The sequence below is a fragment of the Schistocerca americana genome, chromosome X (assembly GCF_021461395.2).
Source record: "Schistocerca americana isolate TAMUIC-IGC-003095 chromosome X, iqSchAmer2.1, whole genome shotgun sequence".
NCBI lineage: Eukaryota > Metazoa > Arthropoda > Insecta > Orthoptera > Acrididae > Schistocerca > Schistocerca americana.
The window spans coordinates 480,237,239-480,256,291 of NC_060130.1; the positions used below are offsets into that span (position 1 = coordinate 480,237,239).

At 43.7% G+C, this 19,053-nt stretch overlaps 1 protein-coding gene across 5 annotated transcripts in view; it reads left to right on the plus strand.

Moving 5' to 3' along the window:
• LOC124555281 (crossover junction endonuclease MUS81) overlaps window positions 1-19,053 on the plus strand; it is a 203,026-nt gene that overhangs the window by 165,362 nt on the left and 18,611 nt on the right. The gene's annotated exons all lie outside the window — the stretch shown is intronic.

The following is a 19,053-nucleotide window of genomic DNA, read 5'->3' on the forward strand; positions in this document are numbered from 1 at the left end:
CCCAGAGTGTCTGTATATGCTGTTTCGAGCCACTTACTGATTTAACGTAAGACCAGAACTTCCTAGGATTTTCTGTCAAGTCGGTACATAGAATTTTACTTTCGAATTCAATGAACGCTTCACGCATAGCCCTCCTTACGCTAACTTTGACATCGTTTAGCTTCTGTTTGTCTGAGAGGTTTTGGCTGCGTTTAAACTTGGAGTGAAGCTCTCTTTGCTTTCGCAGTAGTTTCCTAACTTTGTTGTTGTACCACGGTGGGTTTTTCCCGTCCCTCACAGTTTTACTCGGCACGTACCTGTCTAAAACACATTTTATGATTGCCTTGAACTTCTTCCGTAAACACTGAACATTGTCAGTGTCGGAACAGAAATTTTCGTTTTGATCTGTTAGGTAGTATGAAATCTGCCTTCTATTACTCTTGCTAAACAGATAAACTTTCCTCCCTTTTTTTATATTCCTATTAACTTCCATATTCAGGGATGCTGCAACGGCCTTATGATCACTGATTCCCTGTTCTGCACTTACAGAGTCGAAAAGTTCTGGTCTGTTTGTTATCAGTAGGTCCAAGATGTTATCTCCACGAGTCGGTTCTCTGTTTAATTGCTCGAGGTAATTTTCGGATAGTGTTCTCAGTATAATGTCACTTGATGCTCTGTCCCTACCACCCGTCCTAAACATCTGAGTGTCCCAGTCTATATCTGGTAAATTGAAATCTCCACCTAAGACTATAACATGCTGAGAAAATTTATGTGAAATGTATTCCAAATTTTCTCTCAGTTGTTCTGCCACTAATGCTGCTGAGTCGGGAGGTCGGTAAAAGGAGCCAATTATTAACCTAGCTCGGTTGTTGAGTGTAACCTCCACCCATAATAATTCACAGGAACTATCCACTTCTACTCCACTACAGGATAAACTACTACTAACAGCGACGAACACTCCACCACCGATTGCATGCAATCTATCCTTTCTAAACACCGTCTGTACCTTTGTAAAAATTTCGGCAGAATTTATCTCTGGCTTAAGCCAGCTTTCTGTACCTATAACGATTTCAGCTTCGGTGCTTTCTATCAGCGCTTGAAGTTCTGGTACTTTACCAACCCAGCTTCGACAGTTGACAATTACAATACCGATTGCTGCTTGGTCCCCACATGTCCTGACTTTGCCCCGCACCCGTTGAGGCTGTTGCCCTTTCTGTATTTGCCCAAGGCCATCTAACCTAAAAAACCGCCCAGCCCACGCCACACAACCCCTGCTACCCGTGTAGCCGCTTGTTGCGTGTAGTGGACTCCTGACCTATCCAGCGGAACCCGAATCCCCACCACCCCATGGCGCAAGTCAAGGAATCTGCAGCCCACACGGTCGCAGAACCGTCTCACCCTCTGATTCAGACCCTCCACTCGGCTCTGTACCAAAGGTCCGCAGTCAGTCCTGTTGACGATGCTGCAGATGGTGAGCTCTGCTTTCATCCCGCTAGTGAGACTGGCAGTCTTCACCAAATCAGATAGCCGCCGGAAGCCAGAGAGGATTTCCTCCGATCCATAGCGACACACATCATTGGTGCCGACATGAGCGACCACCTGCAGATGGGTGCACCCTGTACCCTTCATGGCATCCGGAAGGACCCTTTCCACATCTGGAATGACTCCCCCCGGTATGCACACGGAGTGCACATTGGTTTTCTTCTCCTCTCTTGCTGCCATATCCCTAAGGGGCCCCATTACGCACCTGACGTTGGATCTCCCAACTACCAGTAAGCCCACCCTCTGCGACCGCCCGGATCTTGCAGACTGAGGGGCAACCTCTGGAACAGGACAAGCAGCCATGTCAGCCCGAAGATCAGTATCAGCCTGAGACAGAGCCTGAAACCGGTTTGTCAGACAAACTGGAGAGGCCTTCCGTTCAGCCCTCCGGAATGTCTTTCGCCCCCTGCCACACCTTGAGACGACCTCCCACTCTACCACAGGTGAGGGATCAGCCTCAATGCGGGCAGTACCCCGGGCAACCACAGTTGTAGTCCGATCGGGGGATACGTGGGACGAGCTGGCCATCCCCGACAAACCCCCATCCGGACCCCCACATTGATGCCCATTGGCAACAGCCTCAAGCTGTGTGACCGAAGCCAACACTGCCTGAAGCTGGGAGCAAAGGGATGCCAACTCAGCCTGCATCCGAACACAGCAGTTGCAGTCCCTATCCATGCTAAAAGCTGTTTTGCAAAGAACGTCTGAACTAATCTACAGAGAGCGCAAACAAATCGACAAAATTTAAACGGTTATTAAAATACAAGATTGCCTAGTAAATGCAGTAATGCTGCTACTTGCGCACTGCTGACACTGCTCGGCGGCAGAAGGAGACTACGCGAATTTACACTATTCAGGTACTAAAACACGATGCTACAACTCTCAAATACTATAATACGCCCGAAATTTATGAATTACACAATGCAAGTACCAAAAACACGCAAAGAAATTAAGAATTAAACTATGTAACAAATGAGTGAGCTAGGAGTATACGACTTGCTGCTGCAGCTGCTTATCCAACGGCGGCAGGGAGCACACTCTCTTGGAAACACTTTTTGTGGAACACGTCAACAGATTCTATTAAAATTTTACTGTTGATTTTAGCTTGATTAGACAATAATATGTTGCTTTGAGGTCAACAGCACCTTCTGTTTTAGGGCTACTACACCCTGTATACATTAGTAGAGTCCATCTTGGAGCTGGAACTTTCTACACAAGTCCCTTCGATAGTCTTCTTGTTGAAGTAGGTATTTGACCTTGAAAGGTACACCAACAACAACTCTTAATTAATGATGTGGTTAAAAGGTACTGTAGGCCACAATACCATTGTTATATGTTGCTTTTTCCAGAACTCCAGTATCCGTCTCCTTGTGAGTTGTGTGAAAGCCAGGAGACTAAAATATGCTCACTGGGAACTAGAGAACTGCAAATGAGTGCCCTATCCATGTGGAGTTCTCTCAGCTGTGGTGTGTGAGAGGAAAAGTGAATACACTTTCCACAGCTCGACAGAAGTTGCTGAATGTGACTGACATCATCTCATCTAATCACACTGCAACTTGCACAGTTTGCAGAGCCACGTGGATCATACTGCATTGCTACATAGCTAACCGCCATGTTTCCTTTGTTGCGTAGATGGGACCACATGCCTGTCAGTTGCACTCAGTGATGCTCACCCATTCAAAGTGAGTCACGTGCTCAGTTTTGCCAAGGTGAATGCAATGCTCCTCTGGGACTCTTGTAATAACTGGCTCACGTACTGCACAAATATAGATTCCCCCTTGTGTCGTGTATTCCATGTCCTGTACTGCGAATAGGTCTCCAGTGTGATAGAAGGATCACACAAACTTTAACTTTCATCACCATAGATTCTATTCAGTTTATCACGACCATGCGACCTTTAATCTGATGTATACTAATGACTCCAAGGACAAAAATGTTTATAAACAACACTCCCTTCCTACTGTATGAAGCATCCACATGATGGATTTAGTGGCAATACACAGAGCTCTCACACATGTACAACCTCAATCTGCCAGAATTATTCTCCTGTACAGTGAATCCCTCAGTAGTTTTAACACAAGAAAATTACTCACCGAATTGTTCTTCGGTCTCCTCCATTCACAAACTTTTATACCACCTCAGCAATACAGGGACTTCCACAGTGTTCTTATGTATTCTGAACCATGTAAGCATCCCAGACAATGATTGTGATGATACATAATATAAGAAAGCCTCTACAATGAACCTGCTACCATTACAAATCACAGAAGCTGACTTACAGGTACATGTTAGAGACCACGTCTTAAAAAAAAACGAGGAGAAGAGTGGGTGACCAATATCCTAACCAACACACTTTGAATAATGAAAGACTTCACCAAAATACATGGAATATCACTTCACCCCTTTCAAAGAGAAGCTGTAGTCCTATGTCACATACATGTTAGGCATACTTACCTTACGCACATACAGCTGCATACTAAAGCAATCGAACCCTTCTCAGTGCATCTGCAGAGCAACCCTGAGAATCCATCACAGCCTTACAAAATTAATCACAGTTTAAAAAAAATGGTAACATTTGTAGATATAATATTAGCACAAGACATTATTTATAAATGAAAAGCAAAATATAGTATGAATGTATGGTCTCATGGTCATATGAATTACTAAAATCTTCTTGGGTTTCCAGCCACTTCAGGTGGTTAAAATCCCATGACCTTTTGGGTGAGCTCTTCTTGGCCATTGTCAAGTGGTAAATGTCTACCATATGGTAACGTTTTCATCCAGCATCTTTTGCATCCAATCATCTTCGCAATGGCCAGGTTTCAGGCTGTGCTGAGCTACAAACACCCATCGTTATTGATGATGTTTTCAGATATTTTTATTTCTACAGCTTCTTTTATAATGCTGTCCCAAAATCCCTCCATCCTCATAATGAAAGATGTTTTGTTGAATAGAATTCTGTGTCGATTTTCTAAAGTGTGTTCTGCCAAGACTGATTTTTTCAGGATAGTGTAGGCATATGTATCTCTCATGTTCCATCTGGTGTTGCTCCACAGTGTGTACTGTTTGTCTGACGTAATAGCAGCCACACTGACATGGTATCTTGTACATGCCAGGCACTCTGAGTCCTAGACTGTCCTTTACAGGCTTCATGAGCGGTCATATTTTTGCTGGGGCCCTGAACACTGATGAGATGATGTGTCTCTTCAGAAGCCACAGAAAGGCAAAAATGCAAGTTTCTTGTTCTCTTCTTCACTGGTGTTTTTCTCGTGCACCTCACCAGAAATAGCCTATAATATGTGACAGTGGTTGCAGCCATTTTCCCAGAAGACTTGCCAGAGGTGGTTTAATTCTAGTGGCAGATATTCCTCATATGAGATGACTTTAGCATCGTGGATGAGACGAATTTAGCACAGTGGATGAGGTTACTCAGAAAGCCATGTTTTTCTGCTGGATTTTGGTGGCTGAGAGAGTGCAGATACTGGTCCATGTGTGTAGGTTTCCTGTAGACACTGTGGCTGAGGTGCCCATTGGTTTTCTAGCAAACGAGGACATCAAGAAAGGGCAATGCACCATCTATTTCTACTTCCATCATAAACCTAATGTGGTCGTGAATGTCGTTCAGATGTTCTAAAAATTCTCAGAGTTTCTCGTGTCCATGGGGCCATGTGATAAAAGTGTGATTGACTTAACTATAAAAGCGACTTGGCTTATCTGAAGCCATGTCTTCAGATTCCTCCATAAAAATGTTGGCTATGGATGAAGCTAATGGTGTTCTGATCGCCACGCTTTCCAGCTGGTCGAAATTATGGCTGCCATGTAGAAAATAAAACAATGTCAGCATGTGCTTAAACAATCCCACAGATGTACCATGAAGTGACTGGGAGAGGAGGTCTTTGCAGTCGTTGAAAGGAAGACAAGTAAGTTGTGACACCACATCAAAACTCATCCTTGTACCACCTTGAACAAGATGCAGATGTGATGCACACAGTGCCCCACATGCGGTGTAATGAGACTGGACAGACGTTTCGCCAGTCTGTAAGTTTGTGACCCAATGATGTTGGCAATGGGGTGAAGAGGAGAATCCATTTTGTGGATCTTCGGTAGCCCATAAAGCATAGGTGGCCTTGGTGCCTGAGGGAGGAGATTCTTAATAATGGCCTCTTCCAGTGATGACTGAGGAGCTCTGATGTCTTCCTCATTATTCTTGACATTGGGTCCCATGGCAGTTTCCAGTAGGTATGCTCTTCAAAAATCCACAGAATTGTAGCGTCGTAGTCAGCTTTATTCAGAATGACAGATGCACTGCTCTTGTCAGCTGGCAGAACCACGATGAGGGTGTTGTCGCGGAGTGCATGAAGTCCGTTGGATTCAGCCCTAGTCAAGTTAGACAGTGGTGGGTTAGATTTTCATCACAAAACCCAGATTATTTCAAAATCCAACCCACCACTGTCTAACTTGACTAGGACTGAAATCAAAGGACGTTGTGCACTCCATAAAGACCCCCATATCATGGTTCTGCCAGCTGACAAGAGCAATGCATCCGTCATTCTGAATAAAGTGGACTACAATGGTAAAATTCAGTTGATTTTCAAGGAGTATACCTACCGGAAACCGAATTGAGAACCAACATCAAGAATAATGAAGAATACATCAGAGCTCCTCAAACATTCATCACTGGAAGAGGCCATTATTAAGAATCTCCTCCCACTAGTGGCGAAACCACCTACACTTTATGGACGTATTTTGACCAGTTGTGCACCATGATGATGGGAGGTCTATTAGCTCCACCCATAGTCAGTATTTCTACGGGGAGATTTGAAGACATCACTTTGGACATGGCTCCAGATAATCCAAGTTGCTTTTATTGTTATGTCAGTGACACATTTATTATCTGGCCCCATATACATGAAAAGCTGGGAGAACTCCTAGAACATCTAAATGGCATTCATAACCATATTAGGTTTATGATGGAAGTAGTGATGGATGGTGCATTGCCCTTCCTTGATGTCCTCATTCACCATGTCTACAGGAATCCTCCACACATGGATTGGTTATCTGCATGCTCTCAGCTACCACCATCCAGTGCGAAAACATGGTGTTCTAAGCACCCTCATCCACCATACTAAAGTCGTCTCAGATGCTGAAAATCTGCCACAAGAACTAAGCCACCTCTGAAAAGCCTTCTGGGAAAATGGGTACAGTCACCACCAGGTATCACAGGGTATTTCTGGTAAGGTGCGTGGGAAAAACACCACCAAAGAAGAGAACAAGAAACTTGCGTTTTTGCCTTTCTGTTGCACAGTGTCGAGAAAGATTAGCCGACTCCTGAAGAGACACATCATCTCAGCAGTGTTCAGGCCCCCAGCAAACATATGACAGCTCATGAGACCTGTGAAGGACAATCTAAGGCTTAGAATGCTGGGAGCGTACAAGATACCATGTCATTGTGGCTGCTACTGTGTCGGCCAAACAGTATGCATTGTGGAGCAGTGCCAGAAGGAACATCAGAGGTGTATATGCCCATGCTACCCTGATAAATTGGCTGTGGTAGAACACACTTTAGAAAACAGTCACTGAATTGTATTCAACAAAACACCTGTCATTATGAAGGCAAAGGGATTTTGGGTTAGCATTGTAAAAGAAGCCGTAGAAATAAAAATATTTCAAAACACCATCAGAAAGGACGACAGTTGTATCTCAGCACAGCCTGGGATCCAGCCGTCATGAGGTTGAAGTGGGGGCAATAGACACGGGATGAAAACATTACTATATTTGGTGAGGGTAAGGGCACAAGTAATGTTCCAGCCAGGAGTGCGGCTTATAATGGTGAGGCCACAGCGAAATGACTGTCGTTTACCACCAGACATGGACCAAGGAGAGCGCAGTGAAGAGCTTGTGGATTTTTAAACACTTGGCGTGGCTGGAAGCCCAAGTAGATTTTATTCAACAAAATATTGTGTATGTTCTACTATATTAATCTATTTAATTAACTGTTTTTCATCTTAGAAGGTATAGCCTGTCGGTCAGGCAGACATAGTGACTAGGTTGGCTGAACATGAACACAGCATGGAATTATGACTCTACATTTGTTGAGCATGTACTGAGTGAGCTATCACACACAGGCCCATGTCCTTCACTTAGCAAAAGTCCAAAAACTCACCCAGTTGAAAGCCTCTGAAATCTGGCCCACAGTCCTGATGTAATATTAAATGACCAAACAGCTAAGCACTTTCCCTTTTCTGAGCTTCACTTAACCCTCATAGTTTTGCAAATGCTATCCATACTGTATGCTTTTTTCTGTTTGTCCACTTTACTGTGTTTATTTTTTTTGGATGCCTATGTTACAACTGTCAGTTCTATCTTTTATTCAGTACATGTCACTTTTCACAGTGAATACCTCATAGACATTCTTTAATATTCTTGTCAAGTACTAATTTTATTTTGTTAGGATTGTTAACATAATTTAAATTCTGATACAGGCACTGTTTTTCAAGCTTAATGTTAATGTTTTTCCTGGTTTGATCCCTTTATATTTATTTACTGTTTAACTTTTTCCTTTTTTTTTTTAATTGCATTACCACTGCACTGCTAGAGATGGCATTTACTCTGTGTTTGTGCTTCAGTCTAGATTAGTAACACCTTTCCAGTGTTGTTTGGTTACAAATATTGTATTTTCTTTGACCATGATAGTTAGTCTGATGGTGGTCTTGTAAGCCAAAAACCGGTTAACAAAATAAGTTAATCCTGTAGAACATATACAGTATTGTGTTTTTCATATTTATCTAGTTTTACCGAGAAGCGATGGAAGAATCAATTAACATAAGAAATTGTGTACAATATTCATCACATTCTCTGTGTGCTGCAGAATGGAGTGTAGTATGCAGCCATAAAAATCTTTTGTACCTAAGCACTGATGAAAAGAATTTAATAGATAACAAAACACATACTAAAGTATATCCACTTCACAACTACTCCTACTCAATAGAATTATTGCTGAATGTGTAGTACTATTTATTACGGAATGTGTAGTAATATAGTCGTGTGTGTGTGTGTGTGTGTGTGTGTGTGTGTGTGTGAGAGAGAGAGAGAGAGAATGAATGGAAGGGGCGGGGGGGGGGGGGGGGGGAGGGGGTTGAACATAACTCATAACTAAGTATAAATCTCCCTAGGAAAAAAAAGAAAAGAAAAAAATCTTTAAGAAGTTGTGTAAACGGTTCATATGTTGCCATTACGTTTGTTTGAAGTTGCAACTAGGATCCACAAACATCATATATCTAACTAATTCATGTTACATATTTTAGCACTGCTGCTTTAAAGTGTCAAGTGTATAGTTGAGGAGAATAATTAAAGAAAGTAAGAAGAGGTCACAGCAAGAGCTTCTGCAGTCCATCGCATATTGAAGTAACAATGAGAACCTATTAGGATTCACATGCAGAATTCACAGTTGTCAATAGCATCTGTAAAGATCAGAGTCATATCCTAGCAACACTGGCGGCATTGCCTGGACATGGACTGAATTTTATACAAATATTATGTCTGACTAGGGACACAATCCAGCTTTCCATCCACAAGATAGGGTGGTTGTGAGTTTTGTTCCACAAACTTTTAGGAATGCAGTGTCCCCATGGGAGCTGCATTGTCTGCAGCACGTAGCATTGCAGCAGACACTACCTGATAACATACATCATACTAAAACAACTGACAGTTGTATTAATGGTTGAAGCCCACATCCAACTAGGTGAATACCATGCTGGTTCCCATGTTCCACCTCATATACATGCTGTGTCAGCATAAGTACACATTCTCATACTTGCACTCGGAATTTATCCTAAATGCAGACAGATTGGGTACACTGATTCTGTGCTTTTGGGGGGGGAGGGGGGGGGGGGGATTAGGAGACTATTTACCTTAGCTGTTTGGCCTCCTTAAATGCTAACTCATGGGAGAGTGGAGAGCCCTAGCTAGACATGTGATTTCATAGATTAGGCATGAGATAACAGCACACAACTAGCTGATGTGGTGTAACAGGACATCCTCCTCTAGCATTAGTTTTCCACAACAGTACTTGTCAATACCAGTATTATTTTTCAAAATTTGGACAGGTAAATATTATCTCAGCTGCTTTCCTGAAAACTTTCATATAATTTTATACACAGTATGTTATATTTCAAGCTAAAAAAAATTATGAGAAGAAATTACTTTATTTTCAATGTTACAGTCTATAAGTACTAGCACAGAATGTACAATTAAAATTACTTTTTTTTAGAAACATTTGAAATTATGAATTATTTGGCACACTTAAAGTTTCTGTTATTAATTACGCAATCTAGTACTGTTTATTATGTTTATTTCTGGATTCGTATCTGAAACAGTAATCGAAAGTAGCAGAAATTTATTTGTCAATAAAAATTGTAAACCCTCTGGAATATGGTTGTTACCACAGAGTGAAGTTGTAGTAAGCATGCCTCTGATGTGATCAGACATATTTTTGTATTTTGGGTGAACACTGTAATTTTGTCTTTGTTAATGTGAAAATTAAAAAGACTGTACGATATACTAAAATGTGACAAAATATATTAATGTAACTACAAAAATTGTGCAACGACAATCTTCAAATTTATTTAGATCACTTCAACCATGAGGACCTAAAACATGAGAATTTCAGCTTCAAGAATCAGATCCCTAGACAAGAAGAACTGGAGCCAACTCTACACGAAAAGTTACGTGAACTAGAAAGTTTATTGTAATCTTCACTCCTCTCAAATTTTTCATAAAACACTTTGCTTATTGTGGACAATAACTGAAATTAGGAAGGGGGAGGGAGATTACTGTGGGGACACAAACTTAGTGGGGGTACTGGGGCAGGGGATTCTGTATGCGCACGCGCCCACACACACACACACACACACACACACACACACACACACACTCACTCACACTCACACTCACACTCTCTATTGGGTGGGGAGTTGGAGGGGGGGGGGGACTAGTTACCTTAGGTTTAGGCCAGGAAGGTTACAGGCACAAAGGATGTGCTGTAATGATAGCTCCCATCTATGCAGCTCAGAAAAGCTGGTGGTGCTGGGGAGGATCCAGATGGTGTGGGTTATGAAGCAGCTATTGAAATCTCGCATGTTGTGCCCTGCTGCATTTTGCGCTACTGGGTGCTCAATCTTGTGTTTGGCAACAGTTTGGCAGTGGCCATTTATTCTGATTGACAGCTGGTTGGTTGCCATATGAATGTAAAATGCTGTGCAGTTGTTGCAGCAGAGCTGCTATACAAAGTGGCTGCTTTCACAGGTGGTCCGGCCTCTGGTGGTGTAGGATAGGGCTGTGATGGAACTGGAGTAGCTGGTGCTGGGTGGGTGGATTGGGCAGGCCTTCCAGGGGGTATCATCCCTGTGGCAGGGTGTTGGGGGTGAGAGTGACATAGGAATGGAAAACGATGTTGCCAAGGTTGGGTGGGCAACAGTACACCACACTGGGAGAGATTGGAAGTATCTTGGGTTGGATGCCCCTCATTTCAGAGCATGATGATACATAATCAAAGCCCTGATGAAGGACGTCATTCATTCGATCCAATCTGGGGTGGTATTGGATGACAAGGGGGGGTGCGTCTTTCTGGTTGGTTCTTGGGATAGCTGAGAGGATAATGTGTTTGTGTGTGTGTATGTATGTGTGTGTGTGTGTGTGTGTGTGTGTGTGTGTGTGTGTGTATGGCATGGGAAATCTGTTCGAGGATTAGGCCTGGAGGGTACTGTCTGTCTGTGAATGCTTGTGTGTGTGTGTGTGTGTGTGTGTGTGTGTGTGTGTGTGTGTGGCATGGGAAATCTGTTCGAGGATTAGGCCTGGAGGGTACTGTCTGTCCGTGAATGCTTTTGTGAGGCCTTATCCCACTGTGTAAGGGAGTTCTGATCACTGCAGATGCATCTACCATGGGTAGCCAGGCTGTTGTTGGAGAGATTTTATGGTGTGGAAATGTTGGCAGCTGTCAAAGTGCAGGTACTGCTGGTGATTGGTGGGTTTCATGTGGACCAAGATGTGGATTGAGCCATTTGAGAGGAGGAGATTGACATCTAGGAAGATAACACGATGGGTAGAGGAGGACCAGGTGAAGTGGATGAGAGAGAACGTGTTTAGATTATGGAAGAATGAGGATAAGGTGTCCTGGTCTTGGGTCCAGGTTGTAAAGATGTCATCAGTAAACCTGAATCAGACCACCCTTTCCCAGGTCCGTCCCTAAGAACTAACACCTTTCAACAGAAGAAAGGATTTCCCTAGACAACCTAAAAGTGGTTCCTGACCATCATTGTCCCAGGAGACGAAGATTCCACCACTGTTGTGACGAACTGGAGTGTACCTGGCAGAGGGTCTCAGACACCTCCACCTTCAAGCTCTGCCAGAGTGATCCTATCCCAGAAATCCAACATTACTTCTAATCCCTGGGCGATTCCCTGAATCTCTTCCCGTAATCTGTCTCCCTAATCACTCCGACAACAGCCTACACACCCACCATCTCATGCTCCCCAAAATCCACAGACCTAACAATCCAGGGCACTGTATTGTGGCTGCTTACAGTGCCCCCACCAAAAGAATCTTGGTCCTTGTTGATCAACATCTCCAACCAATTGTCCGAAACACAGCTTCCCACATTAAAGATACCAATCACTTCCTGCACAGGCTCTCCACCATCCCCACACCCTTACCTAATGGATCTCTACTCGTCACTGTTGGTGCAGCCTCCCTATACATCAATATCCCTCATGCCCACAAATTTGCCACGATTGAATGCTACCTCTTTCAATGCCGTGCATATTCCATATCCATCACTTGATTCCTTGTACATGTAACTGACTACATCCTAACCCGTAACAACTTCACCTTTAAAGGGGAGGTATACAAACAAATTCGTGGCACAGCCATGGGCACCCGCATGGCATCCTCCTATGTCAGCTCCTTCACGGGCCACCTAGAGGAAACATTCCTATAGCTTCCGAAAACCTTGGTCCGTTTTAGTTTTATTGATGACATCTTTATAACCTGAACCCAAAGCCAGAACACCTTGTTCTCATCCCTTGACAACCTCAACACCTTCTCCCCCATCCACTTCACCTGGTCCTCGTCCATGCATCATGCCACCTTCCTACATATCAATCTCCTCTTATCAGATGGCACCAGCCACACCTCAGTCCACATGAAACACACCAGCCACCAACAGAGCCTGCAATTTGACAACTGCCACCCCTTCCACACCAAAAACAGCCTGGCCACCCATGGTAAATTTGAAAATTTGTACTATGGGACCAAACTGCTGAGGTCATCGGCCCCTAGACCTATACACTACACAACCTAACTTACACTAAGGAACACACACACACACACACACACACACACACACACACACACACACACACACACACGCCTGAGGGAGGACTTGAACGTCTGATGGGGGGAGCCACTGGACGTGACAAGGCGCCTCAGACCGCATGGCTACCCCGCGTGGTCACAGTAATGAGAACTCCCTTTCCCAGTACAATGAAAGCCACACAAAGGCCTTCGCAGACAGGGAATAGCCTCTGTATCTAATTCACAAACAAATTTTCCATGCCATATCCTCACACACACACACACACACACACACACTCACACACACACACGCACGCATGTGCACGTGCACGCGATCCTCTCAGCTATCTCAAGAACCAATCACAAAGAAGTGCCCCACCTTGTCATCCAATACCACCCCAGATTGGAACAACTGAACGACGTTCTTGATTATCCCATTATGCCCTGAAATGAGGGGCTTTCTACTCAAGCTACTTCCAATCTCTCTCAATGTGGTGTTCTGTTGCCCATCCAACCTCCAGCTCTATGTCACTCCCATGCCCAATACCTTGCCACAGGGATGATACCCCTGTGTAAGACCTGCCCAGTCCACCCACCCAGCATCGGCTACTCTAGTTCCATCACAACTTTATCCTAGGCCGGGCCACCTGTGAAAGCAGCCATGTTACATACCAGCTCTGCTGCAAACACTGCACCGCATTTTACATTGGCATGACAACCAACCAGATGACAACTAGAATGAATAGCCACCACCTAACTGTTGCCCAAAACAAGGTGGACCAGCCAGTTGCATAACATGCAGCCGAGCACAACATGCGATATTTCAATGACTCCTTCGCACCATTTAGAGCACAGTTTAGGGAGATAGGTGCGTGCCTGTTGCGAGTGTGTGTGTGTGTGTGTGTGTGTGTGTGTGGTGTGTGTGTGTGTGTGCAGGCAGGCGCCCATGCACGCGTGTGCATGTTCATGTTCATGTGCATGTACTTGTGCCTGCCTGTTATTCCTACAGCTAGAAAAAGAAAGCACATTCTGAAAGCTATCCAAGCTCTGTACCTTTTCTTCATGCACTTCTGCCTTTTGATGAGTCATCTCCTTTTTTCCTAAATGGAATGGAAATGAAGGCCCATGCTACTTGACAGCGTAGGGGAACAAAGCGGGAGACCCGCACCGCCACACTAAGCAAGGTCCTAATGGAGGTGGTTTGCCGTTGCCTTCCTCCGACCATAATGGGGATGAATGAGGATGATGCAGACAACACAACACCCAGTCATCTCGGGGCAAGGAAAATCCCTGACCCCACTGGGAATTGAATCCGGGACCCCGTGCTCAGGAAGCGAGAACGCTAGCCCGAGACCACGAGCTGCGGACTATTCCTTAATTTTCAACCAGAATGTTCCGTACATCCTTATTGATGTTTTAATTAAATTTTAACCACATTTTCTCTGTTTTATATAAAGGCACTGACAACCCAGCAGTTTAGCACCTAAAACTATAAAAATAACCACCACCAGTTAACATCAGGTCAGAGAAAGGTGATATAAAACTATCAAAGCTAGAATCTTTCCTGAGACAACACTGTAGGATTTCTATATTATCATTGCCAGGGGTCACTGCCGCCTCGAGGGCAATAACCCACATAGGCAACCCACAGAGCCATGCTACATCATAGCTCTGTGTAGCGCTATCATGCAATAGAGCTGTGCCTCACAGAGTTGCAGAGGGATGCCTTACACAGAGAGCACCCCGGAGTGTCCCTGAGAGCTACAACAGCAAAAATCACGTCTCGGCTTTTAACAAGATCATTGTGCAGCTCTTCTTACCCCCTCAATGTCACACTCTTTATTTATGAAAATATTAAGTCATGTCACCAACAAAATTTACAGTTTCACACCCACCATGTCCTTTACACCGTACATAAATTGCTTCATCAGGACCAACCTTATTCCTACCACGAGTTCTTACAACAAAAGGCATAGTACCATTAATATAAGATATGCCAATATCTCTATTAAAAACTTCAGAAACATTAAAAGTACTATAAGTAATCACATCATGATCATTGCAACTTTCAGGTCCACCAATTTCAATAATACTTCCACACCGTACTACAGCAACAGTCAGCCAACCACTACCATGCAAAAAAGAATCAGGTTTGTTAATAATAAGATTCAGTACAGCACTAACAAAAAAACATGGTCCATCCACAGTAGTGAAAGATCCAATACTGTTCAGTGTCACTTTATTCTTTGTAAGCTTAGCAAAAGTAACATTATCAATAGCCTTATATAAAGCAGTGCGTGAGTGCCGACTCCTCCTATAACGATGCATCTTGTTAGTCGCTCTGAGCAGTCAGGAGCCCGATCCAGAGTTTAGCTGGCGGGTTGCTGTACACCTGGCGTTCTCTGCCGAAGCCAACCCTACATGTGTGAAAGCACCGTGTGATTACTAAAATTGGAGATCACAACAGCAACTCACTGATTTGTGTACACAGATTCCAGCAGGCTCCACTAGAGGAATCAGCATCACCCTCCAGCGGTGTGTGCATCCATCTACGGCACTGAGAGCATGGCACTACACTACATCTGCAAATCATGTGACACATCACAGAAATCGTTCCACTGGATTATTTAAGACACTGCAGGACTGCTACTCGAAGGCATTTGTACACACTCCGGACTGTATGCCACCTGCGTCCTGCAGCCCATCTGTCGATAGTGTTCACCAGCAGCAGTTCCATTTTAACCCAGGATTCTGACAAAACATCAACCCACTGCGGCTTATGACTCCAGCTGGACTTGAACCTAGATACTAACCAGACTCCACCTAGGACATTGCTGCCTGCCTGGGCCCATTGGCACCCTTGTGTCCCAGCAGTCACTGTCAGTTTGAGCTTGAGTCTCCCATCAACTGCCAACCAGCCTGCCTGCACCTGACGGAACATTGCCTAGAACGTCACCACCTACTGAGACCATCAGCACTCTCACGACCTGGCAGATGCTGGTGAGTTGAACACGAGTCTCCCATTGGCAATCAGCACTCTGCCAACATCTCAATGGCCAGCCTGCTCCTCGACCAAGCCAGACACCACCTAGGTCTTCGACTGGATGCCAAACCAGAACCCTGAACTGGAATGCAGTTGAAAGACTTTTTTATGCTGTCTTTGCCACCACATTTAGGACAAAAGATATAAAAGTTGGCAATGGGATGGTCCAATCCTGCCACAGTGCTCCAGTTGGTGACAAGACTGTTGACTATGATCCCACACAACTCACCTCATCCATCGCCACTGTCCTGCCCGACACCTGCCCTCCACTGGCCACAACTTATTTTGCTTGCACTTTTGGCCCAAACTTGCATTCGTGGCCACCTTCCTTTGAAGGGTGGCTCAACACCCAGGACAGGCAGTTAGGGTTACAACAGCATTCCCAATTACTCATCTGGTGCTGTCTTCTCTAGAAGCTGCTGCTGTGATCGAGCCTATTGGTACCACTGCATCTCCAGCAGCTGCCCTTCGTTCGAGCCCCTGTCTCTTAACAGCCACCAGAGCTCTGGCGACGTCTCACCAGACAGCCTTTGTCCAGCCACATTGACAGTGTCCCATTCCACACTGTGCTTTATGGTCAACATTTCCTGTCTCTTCACGTATAATCCTGTTGCTGGCTTCTAGCTGGGACTGTGAGCTCTCATTTTGGTTCATTTAAAACAGCTCACGTCTGGAACTGCCCCCTTAGTCAGCAGCATGGCTCTCCCTTCCACCTCCAGCTTGGTTCTCCTTTCCACTGCTGGTGCAACTCTTCCTTTGATTCACTCACACTGTGGGCTCTACACTGGCTCACCAAGTCCTTCACCAGAAGTAGAAAACTCTCACAAATTCACACACACACACACACACACACACACACACACACACACACACACAGAGGCGTGCAGGTGTGCGCATGCGGGTGCATGAGCGCGTGTTGTGCTAGAGAGAATGTGTGTGTTTCTTCTAATTCTGAAGGAGCGCTTTGTCTGAAAGCTGACGATTTCTGTCATTCTTTTCCTTTGTGCCTGTCTGTGACACAGTGTCTCCGCTATGTGGTGAGTAGCAATCTATCATTTCCATGATGTTGTTATAGCCTCAGTAAAAGATATATTTTGTTGCTGTTGTTGGAATCTTCAGTCTCCAGTTGATGCAGCTGTCCACTCCAGTGTAGCCAGTACAAGCTTCCAGATCTGTGCAAAACTACTATAACCAACATTCATTTGAACCTGTATACTTCAGCCAAGCCTGGGTACCTCCATAGTCTGTAGTTAGGTTTGTTCTTGAAATTTGTCTTGAATAAGGGAATGGTGTGTGATCCCGTTGCAGTTGTCGGTGGGACACTGTAGCCCAAGTTTTCTGTGCTAAATAGTAGTTGGAACAGGGGCCAGCTTTACTGGGTATGCAATGCATAAAATCCATTTAATCTTAGTACATTGTTTTTGTGTAGAAATATGCAGTACCTTACAGTTTCACATGTACAGATACACAATGGGAAATGAAAAATGAACACCATATTTGCATCACATTGGATTAGCAAATGTAGTAAACATACTTGTGTGGTTCACGAGTTGCAAATAATACAGTTGAATTAATTTTTGTAAGATGGTATTGTGGGCCAGTGAAAGACCATGTAGTAATGCCTAGGAATTTCTCAACATGTTTAACATGACATTTCAGTTGTTAATGTTACTGAATGAGGTGGCGCAGTCATCACGGACCATTTATTTGAATCTGGACATTGAGTAAGCTTGCATCTTTCATGACTCCTTGTGCATCTTACCTACTTTTAGTCCTGTGAACAGATTCTGCCTTGATGTCACTGACCATTGTTTGTAACATGTTGCCCAAGATAGTGGAAATTGCTGTGCATATGGCAGCAACATATGGTATCAGCTCTGGGTATCATGGTGTGGGAAGCTCTAGTCTACAGTGACTGTACAACATTGCCCTTTATCAGGAGAATAATAAACAGAGCAGGACACTTGCAGCCATTTCACTGTTGCTCCTATAATTGTGGCAAGACGTGCACTTCTAGTGAGAGAGTGCCAGTGCAGCCACTTCTTGTATTGTCCAATGAAGTCACTCACATCCATCAATCAATTGCAACAACATCAACAAGCATAAATGATATGAAACTGTTTCCCAAGGTTAGTAAATGCCTATACAGGAATGCATTCCAGTTAGGGAGGCTATACAAGAGAAAATAATTTTGCCTGGAACAGTCTTATCACCAGGTGGATGAGCATATAATTTTGATCACTTAAAATATACAATCTTTATAATATGTGAGTAAAACTTAATTTTTGAGGGCCATGGCTTTAGCGTATTCATTTTTTATTTTCCGTTTGTGTATATCTGTCTCACTGTTTGCCAGTCAGAGTAATTATAATGGTTCTTGCTTAGTAGAAAATCCTGAAAAACAGAATTCACAATTTCAGCCTTCACTTTGTTCTGTTGACATGATACTACTTGCATAGTGTTTCTCATGATTGTCAGTCCATGTAGCTTCAGTTCACTAAAAGAAGATTTTCAGCGAGATGGCTGATGGATGTAGCTGAATAAATAAAAATGAAATTGCATTGACTGCCATTAAATGCTTTCCAGTTGGCATTGGTTTTAACTAGCCCATTATTTAATGTGTCTGACATCTCAACGGATATCATTTTTTCAAACACAGTTCCATAAAACATTTCAGAGATCATTAACTAAGTGTGTAATTTCTGCTTTTGTAGATGCAGACACCTTAAATGTAGTTTTTTGTGCTACCCAACACTGGCAACAACCAGCAGGTAGTTGATACCTGTCAGTGTCATTCAGTTTCTATCACTTCAAATTTTGTTGTCAGCCGTCTGACAGAACTTTCTTGGACTGTGCATATAGTACCTCAGATTACAAAGGGTTTGGGGAGACATCAGTATCACAACAGTCCTGCAAGCAATTTAAGGAAATCATAGAAAACAAACCAAAACCAAAGGAAAGTGATTTCAATGTAGTGGAAGACTGCTGTTGCAGCCCATATAGCAAATTAGTTAAAATTGTGCTATTGAGAATTACAATACATTGAAACAAGTTTTTACTTGTCTGTGGTTTGATGTTTCACATTCACATTAAATTTTAAATAAATGAACTGATGCCAGTAAGTGGAGAAAATTGCATGA